Genomic DNA, 8,147 nt, shown 5'->3' with positions numbered 1-8,147 from the left:
TTTGAGTTGAGACAAGGAATCCAAAAATTTATTGAGATATGATGAAAGGGTAGTATATTGGCACCCAATTGCAAGTATAGAAATTATTTATGATGTGAGCCTGAGGCTACTTTTAAAAGTTCTGTGCTATGTCCGGGAGTAGTATTTTGCACCGAGCGAGAAGTGTGGTACTTCCCTAGAACTACCTGCCCCTGTAGGATGTGAACCTGAGGATGATATATAGTGAGCACTAGTGTTTGAATTGATAATTAAGGTCCTACTCCGATGGCAAGGATAGGATAGCTCTCCCCAACGTGGGTTGGATGTTGGACTCCATGTAGCTCACATGGTTTATGTCGATTATAAGAAACTCCCACTGTGTGTGTGTCTTTATTCTATATAAGATGAAAATATGTGTTATGAAAGAATTGTTTTGAGAAAGTTGTTGTTACGAAAGATTGAGATGTTATATTCCAAAAGAAAATTGTTCTGAAGTTTGATTATTACAGATGTTGAAATACATAAAGAAGTAAATTGAGAAATTATTGAAATGACTCATGTGTTTTGTAATATATGTTTTATTTATCCATGATCATGATGATTTTATTCCAACTATGTGAGTCATTTGTTATAGCATGCATGTTTTATATAAAGACTTGATATGTACATTTCTGAAATTGCATACATCCCCATATGTTCGGTACATTTCATAGTATTGACCCACACCCTCGGGTGTGGGCTACATTTTCCTATTATGTAGGTTCAGGTGCTCAGTCTCAGCAACATCAGTAATATCCGAGTACCTTGATTCCACATCCCTGCAGCTAGTGAGTCATCCTAGTTCAAGGACTAAGTATTCAGATTATCAGTGTTGTATATTTTATTCCTATCTCAATTCGATTCAGTTGGGGATTTGTCCCAATGGCTCCTCAGTTATGTAATTAGTAGAGTCTTGTCGGATTGACTGTGGTGTGATGGATTTTGTAGTTTTAGACAGTACCTCATATTGTGTAAGCTCTGGTTTGGCATAATATTATAATATGGATGGGTTTGTAAGCTATATTAAGTGATAAAGTGAATAGTAGGCTCAAAAGGGTTATCTTGGGGCTACTCGTAGCCCTAAGTCCCATGTGACGTCTCGGGATCTATTTTCGGGCCGTTACAATATCCATGAATACAAACTATGATCGTGGAGCTGAAATATAAAGCATGAGATGTACCGGAATAACTGAAGCAAACTGCTGAAATAAGAATAGACTGAGCATCACTCTTCTCACGGCTATTCCACCACTTACTGGCACAACAATTAGAATTTGAACGCTTAATTTGATTACTTGTTCTATCGTCTCCCCCATAGATTCAACCCATCACTCTGAGATGGTGAACCACTGTATACACACTGGTATAAAATGAAATCACTCTACTCTAGAGTCCGGGATATACAATACACATAAAACTAACCTTACTCTGAAAGATGGTATCTTCGTGTATAACACCCAATACTAATATCTCCTTCTAAGATTCAACCCTTAGGCTTATATAGCCCCAAAAGTCGTCATATAACAACTTAAACATTCACTAACTTAGATTCTAACACTAAACATGGATATCATCAACCTCTAACACATCATACTTCTTCCGTCATAGTCTACCGGTATCGCATCTCAAAACTTATATCTCTCCTTTAAACCATGAGAATCAAAATCATACTTAAAAGGCTCAACATCGTTAATCATAACTCCATAACTTAGCTATCACGAATATCACATATTATTTAACTAGTCTTTCTCCACCTAGCAACTCAATGGTACTACTATCCACACAACATGCATTGATCCTAAAAAAAAATAATATAGCCCCATAGCAACTTGGGCGTACTTCTACATCATACTTACAACACCAGACTTGATTTCGAATCAAATAAACTTAAGCTCTTGTATACGCTGTTCAAGCCTACAAGATCATTTTCACACAACTAACATCTACCATATTATTCATTATACCCACCTTGATCACTATCTACTATTCCAACTTAGTTTCTAGTTCTAGCTACAAGGAACCACAACTTCACACAATATTCTTACATGCCAAACATCTGAAAACATTAATCCACTAAAACTTCATAACAGTAAGGATCAATCACAATCCTATGATCTATCTTATTTAAAACCCATTAACACGTCCTCCTTCTACACAATATTACTATCTACCCTTATACAGCTAAAATTAGGGCAAATCTCTATAAGTCTCAATTAAACTCCCTTTTACAATCTCAGGGGCATCTAATTCAATGACACTCTTCCACTAAGTACCTTCATTAATAAACTACACCTTACTTGCTCACAACAAACATTGTCAACAACTCTTTTCATACTTTAAGCAATCAACAATTCACCTTAACTAATAACTTCTTTTCTACCTTCTACTAAACTAACACACAAGGATGTATCACTTTATTACCACTCTCATACAAAAATATTCGACCATACATATATTCAACCAACACCAGAACAACAAGATGAACAACAAACTGCTAGTGAATCAAAATATGCCTCACACGGCTTCACTAGACTTTGATTTTGTGTTTTGGACAAGAAAAAAGAGATGAATGACAAGGAAACTATGCTAGTGAATCGAAAGAGCCCCACACGGCTTCACTTGACTTTGATTTTTTTTTTCAAAAACACCATGATAACAAGATTGCATATTATAAGAGATAGAAAATTGACCCACGATGTTCAATGATCTAAGAATACACATCTTACTCTGTATAAATAGAAATCTGAGTCAAACACCTCCCCCACAAACTACCATACAATCCACACATGCTACTAGTTACCACATTAGTCTACCACTATAGAGAGGTAAATCATCCTCAAACATCAGTTATTTAATTAAAATAATTATTTACACAAAAGTCGCCCTCACTCTGACTTCTAACTCTGTGACTTCATACCACCTGCTTCTTGGTCTAATCTCACTACGAATTGGTCATGACACCGACACTTTAACTTATACTACTATTTGGGTGGAAATGCAGTTCCAATATTCTTCTACATATTATTCCTTCTAAAATATGACATCTGTAACATAATTTTGAAAAGGACCGAATACTTTTAGTACTATAGGCTGAAAAGCACGATTTCATTAAGACCAAGGTTCACACCAGAACTAATACACCCTAAAGAACTAAAGGACTCTTCCCACGTTATTGCAAAACTCTTATATGATTCAATCAGAAATAACTATACCATTTAGACTCTAAACTTCTATCCTTGAATCAGCCCAATTATGAGACATGTTTGAGAACATCAGAGTAAGCAAAGAATTGGGGTGACTGTTACTTTCATATGGGCGACACCATAGCACGAATTAGAGTATGAAAGAGGAATATTCTGACTCTATTACACGAACTAGAAGATGAAGAAAGAGAGACATTCCTAAACGCCTTATAGCCTCCTGCTTATAAGTATGGCGCGCTACACACCCATAAGCAAGACTCTACCCGACATGATTTTGCAGACACTCTGGGACAATGAACCGTGCTATGATACCAAGTTTGTCATGACTCGAACTAGGACCTGGCCATGATGGACATCCTGAACCATGAAGGCCCAGAACACCCTTCTCTATCTGGTAATCATGCACAATATTCATATAATAAAAAAATGCAAAAACATAATCTGCTACGGAAACATGGTCAATTCTAAATTCAACATAAGTATGGAAACTAATCAACTACATCTAAATAACATCTGACTCAATATGCAAAATCTCTACTAGATGAAAATTTGACAACTGTCTGAAACTGGGACAAGGCCCCTAGTAAACCAAAACTTAATTAAGTGACATAATCTGAAAAGACAGGCCTTCTAGAATAGAGAAGGGTCACCACTGCACAATCTGATCAGCTATCTGAATTATCTACTGCTTATTTGGACCCCTAAAATGAGCCTTAGGACCTGGAGAGAGGAGGGGGGGTCAATGCAGATGTACTGATACGCAGAGCAAATCCAAAATAATAATTTATATTCAATGTATATGAGAGCAATGTAAAATAGTTCACAAACATATAATATAGTAAGAAATCACATGGGCATTTTAAAAGACTCTGTAAAAGTCATCACAACTCTGACAAATTTGTATTACTTCTACGTTAGGTAGTATACCCTACAACTCTAAAAAATTTCATGGGTTATATGGAAACTGCCATTAACTCGGCAGCGAAGCCCTCAACCTAAGTGTGCCTCAAGGGTCAAAGTCTCTGAATCTACTACGCTATACAACCATTGTAGCATACAATAATAATCTACCCATATCGAGAAATATGATTTCAAGCTAAGAGTTGCTTGAACTCGCGCCTTCTTCGGGTAAACACCTAACCCTCTTTAAGCCCCTTTTTAAAACTCTATCAAAATATGCAGTCTCTAAAAACATACTCTGAAAACACGCTCTGAAGACATACTCTGAAAACAAAATCTATCATGGCATAAATACATATGGTATCGTCATACCATTGACTTGCAAGTCACATCTCTGGCCATTATTAGTCTGTCATAAATCTCTATTTTCAAAACAAAAGTTTTGGGACCACCATTTCAATAATCCAATTCAAATGGACTCTTTCTCAAATCTCATGTAAACACACGCAAGGGACTAATCTTTGTCAAACATTTCAATAGCACAAAGTGGTCATGTCAAAGTTCTCAATTTACATGCAATTCTTTCTTTCAAATACAAGAACACATTTATATCAAGAAACATCCTCTCAACAATTTCAAATCATGCTCCAAGGCTATATTATTGCGAAAACATCTTATAAATCACAAAATCATAATCTTTAATTTAATACAAGAGAGGGAGTTCATAATTTATGCTCTCAAACAAATCTTAAATCTCAAATTCCATACATATACATAAACATGTAAATCAATTTAGGGGGATAGGACACAGGGTCAAAACAATAACAGCATTGAAACTTTCAAAATACATAATCAATAATATAGTTTTCAAAACCCCCATAAAATACATGCCTGTAAACCTTAAAATCATGCTCTAATGGTTTTAAGCCCATGTAGTATTTAGGATAAACCCCACGTACCTCTATTTCAAAAAATAATGGATGATTCTCGAAGCTTATGGATTGAGGATTCCAAATCTCCAATTATCTTCCAAAACCGATGGTTGAATTTGAGTTATTTGGGAATCTTGTTTGAAACCCTAGGGAGAGTTCTTGAGAGAATTTGATAGAAGTGAATGTATTTTGGTGTGTTTGGGATTAAATCCCGTGTTTTAAAAGATTGGGGGATTGAAAATACCCAAAATACCCTTAATGAAACGGACAAGGATACTAGAAATAGGCTGGGCGCGATACCCCGGGAGGCGCCCACCAGAGTACCCAGGGCGTCGCCCACCTTATAGCGGTAAGGTATCCCGGGCGGCGCCCCGCTTAGAACGGCGGGGTATCCCAGGCGATGCCTCCTAATTGCCCTGAGCTACTGGAATTGAACACCAAACATACCCTTAGGCTCGTCTAAAAATTTCAAAACTCACCCCAGATATACTGCGACCTTGCCCCATCACAACGCAACTTGAAAATCCAAAAACGAAGGTTGTCAAATAAATCTCCGAAGTTCGGAGGCTTAAAATGAGACTAAGTCTCTTTGACACTTAGAAATTTTTTCAAGTTTTCAACTCTATAAGCATGCTACTAGGTGATAAAATATGGAGGATTTCTTGCAGGGGTGTTACAATGCCAGTTCGATTTCTAGTTCGAAAATATGAGATGTTACATTCTGATTCCTCGATCTGATCTAACGAGATAATATCATACATATCCTTGCAACTACTAAAGTCTTCTGGGATACTACATACTTCCAACTTCTTTAAATTGGGAAATAGTCTAAAGAAAGACCCAGTACAATACTGAGGATTCAATCAAGAGAAACATTTCAAATTTTTCAAAACCAGACTTTTCTCTGTAGGCTCATGACTCCGCAAGTAGTTCCAATCCAAGCGGAGGTGCCTCAACTGCGGCATCGTCAAAATTTCCAATGGTAACATGATTGGATATTGCAAACGTACACCCGATAGGTTAAGTATAAAAGTTTGCAGATAAAAAAAGCATGATATAGATAGAGGAATGCCTATTATACATTAGGGAATCTCTCGATATTGCTCTAAGAAAGAACAAAGGGTCAAAGATAGGTATCTCAAGTGAATTAGATGAAGCATTTCACTGGGAAAATTTATACAGCTACGTAAAGTAAGATGTAGTACTCTGACTAGCTTGAAAGAAAACTGTCACACGACATAGGAATCTACCAAAGCATATAAAGGAACAAGCCTCACTATTACGACACCTAACATATTCTTCCTTATTATGGATACTGATCCGACCTCGACTCTTGAAAGAACACTGCATGGACTGCGTACATGGATTTTGATCACTCTTTCCTCTGAGATCATTCCCAAAATTCATGTTTTGAGCTTCTCTCAAGTAGAATTCACGGGTCACATCATGCATTCCATAACACTCAATTTTTCCAAATCGCGGATGTTTGCAGATGGAAATTAAGCTTCTATCTATAAGTTGGTTTAGACATGTTTTGCCACCTCTTCTATGCTTTTCATCTCTTCTAACTTCAAAAATCCCTCTGCAACCCATAACTGTACAACTTTATCTATAAAAATCAGTTGATCTTCTGCAAAATTTGCAAATATAAAAAACATGGTTTTAGGTGAGAAGGCAAGTAACTTAAAGCCAACACCTTCATGCATTGAACATCAACATTTGTGCTTACTGCTGAACTTACGTTATTGGAAACACTTTGCCACTCACCCAATGATTTGCCTATTTTGGAAAGAAGCCCCCTGATCACAACAATTGATAGAGGCAATCCTCCGCATTTAAATGCAATTTGTTTCCCAAGCTGTTCAAATTCATGGGGAAAAGAGTCTTTCGCAAAGACCTTTTCATACAATAAACTCCAACTTTCATCAAAATTCATGAGGCGTATGTGATAAGCAGGCTTACCTGAGCTAGAATTCAGCCACTTCCACATTCCGAGTAGTCAAGACTATTCGGCTTCCATTCTTACAGTCTGGGAAAGAAAGTTTTATATCATCCCAAGCTTCTGCAGTCCATATGTCATTAATGACTACGAAGTATCTCTTTCCTTTTAGAAGCTTATACAGTCGGTCTGCTAGTTGATTATCAGGTTCATCACTTGTAGTAGAAAGAAGGGCTAGTAGTACATTTCTCACACAATGCTCTTGTGAAACAGTAGCTTTTGGAAGAATTGGATTGCTGTAGAGTTTTGTAGCCAAAGTTGTCTTGCCAATGCCTGCCATAACTACAACTGAGACAACTTCTAGTTCCCTTTCTCTGCTAGCAAGTTGATCCAGAATCATCTCGAACACAGTTTCATAGACAACCATCATATTCTGGGGCCGCTCTACAGTATGTTCAGGTAAACCAACAAGAGAGTAAGTTTGTTCTTTTAGACTTTTTATGCTTCCCGATGTTGCCATCCACTGTTTCATGGTGGAACCAATGCATCCTAGTGCTCGTTCCAAGACAAAAAGGAACTCCAACACAGCTCTGCTTCTTTCCTCGACATTTTGTGCTAATAGAACTTCTCTCGATTCTGAGTCAACCAAATCCTCTGCATTGTATGCTAGTTTGGCGATTTCAGCTTCCGAGCTTGTTAATGCCTTGAGATTGTCTGTTTCTTTCCATGGTTTCTCCAGAATAGCTCTCAAACGTTCGAGATTTTCATAGAACAGTTGCAAATCACATCCAGTAAGTTCCATTTATTGGTGTATGGTTCTCATAAGACAAGTAATAGCAACATAATCCATATCTCTTACTTTCTTGTGTATGTGACAGAAAAAAAGAAAAAGGAACTTCAGTATGATAATGGATGAATTGCCACAAGTTATGTAACTTCTCAATTTAGAAAAATAGAAAGTGATAAGGTCTTCTCTTATTCCTTTTCCTTTTAACTTTGTCGAAAAGACAAGGTGCTAACAAGGAAAAGCACAAAGATTTGGGATTAGTATCAAATCCTTAAAGTGTCCACTAACCTTATCATGTAAACAAAATAAGAGACCAAAGTTCTTTCTATTCTATCGCATTTCCAGCCAGGTCTGATCTCTATCAACAA

The 8,147-nt window shown here is 36.9% G+C and overlaps 1 pseudogene; it reads right to left on the bottom strand.

The window, feature by feature from the left end:
- Window positions 1–6,185: 6,185 nt before the first annotated feature.
- On the bottom strand, window positions 6,186–7,935 carry LOC107841870 (annotated as a pseudogene).
- Between the last annotated feature and the right edge of the window lie 212 nt (window positions 7,936–8,147).

Source organism: Capsicum annuum, chromosome 9, assembly GCF_002878395.1.
Source record: "Capsicum annuum cultivar UCD-10X-F1 chromosome 9, UCD10Xv1.1, whole genome shotgun sequence".
NCBI classification, from domain to species: Eukaryota; Viridiplantae; Streptophyta; class Magnoliopsida; order Solanales; family Solanaceae; genus Capsicum; species Capsicum annuum.
Note: the sequence above shows the minus strand (reverse complement) of the source record. Positions and strands in the feature narration are given on the sequence as shown.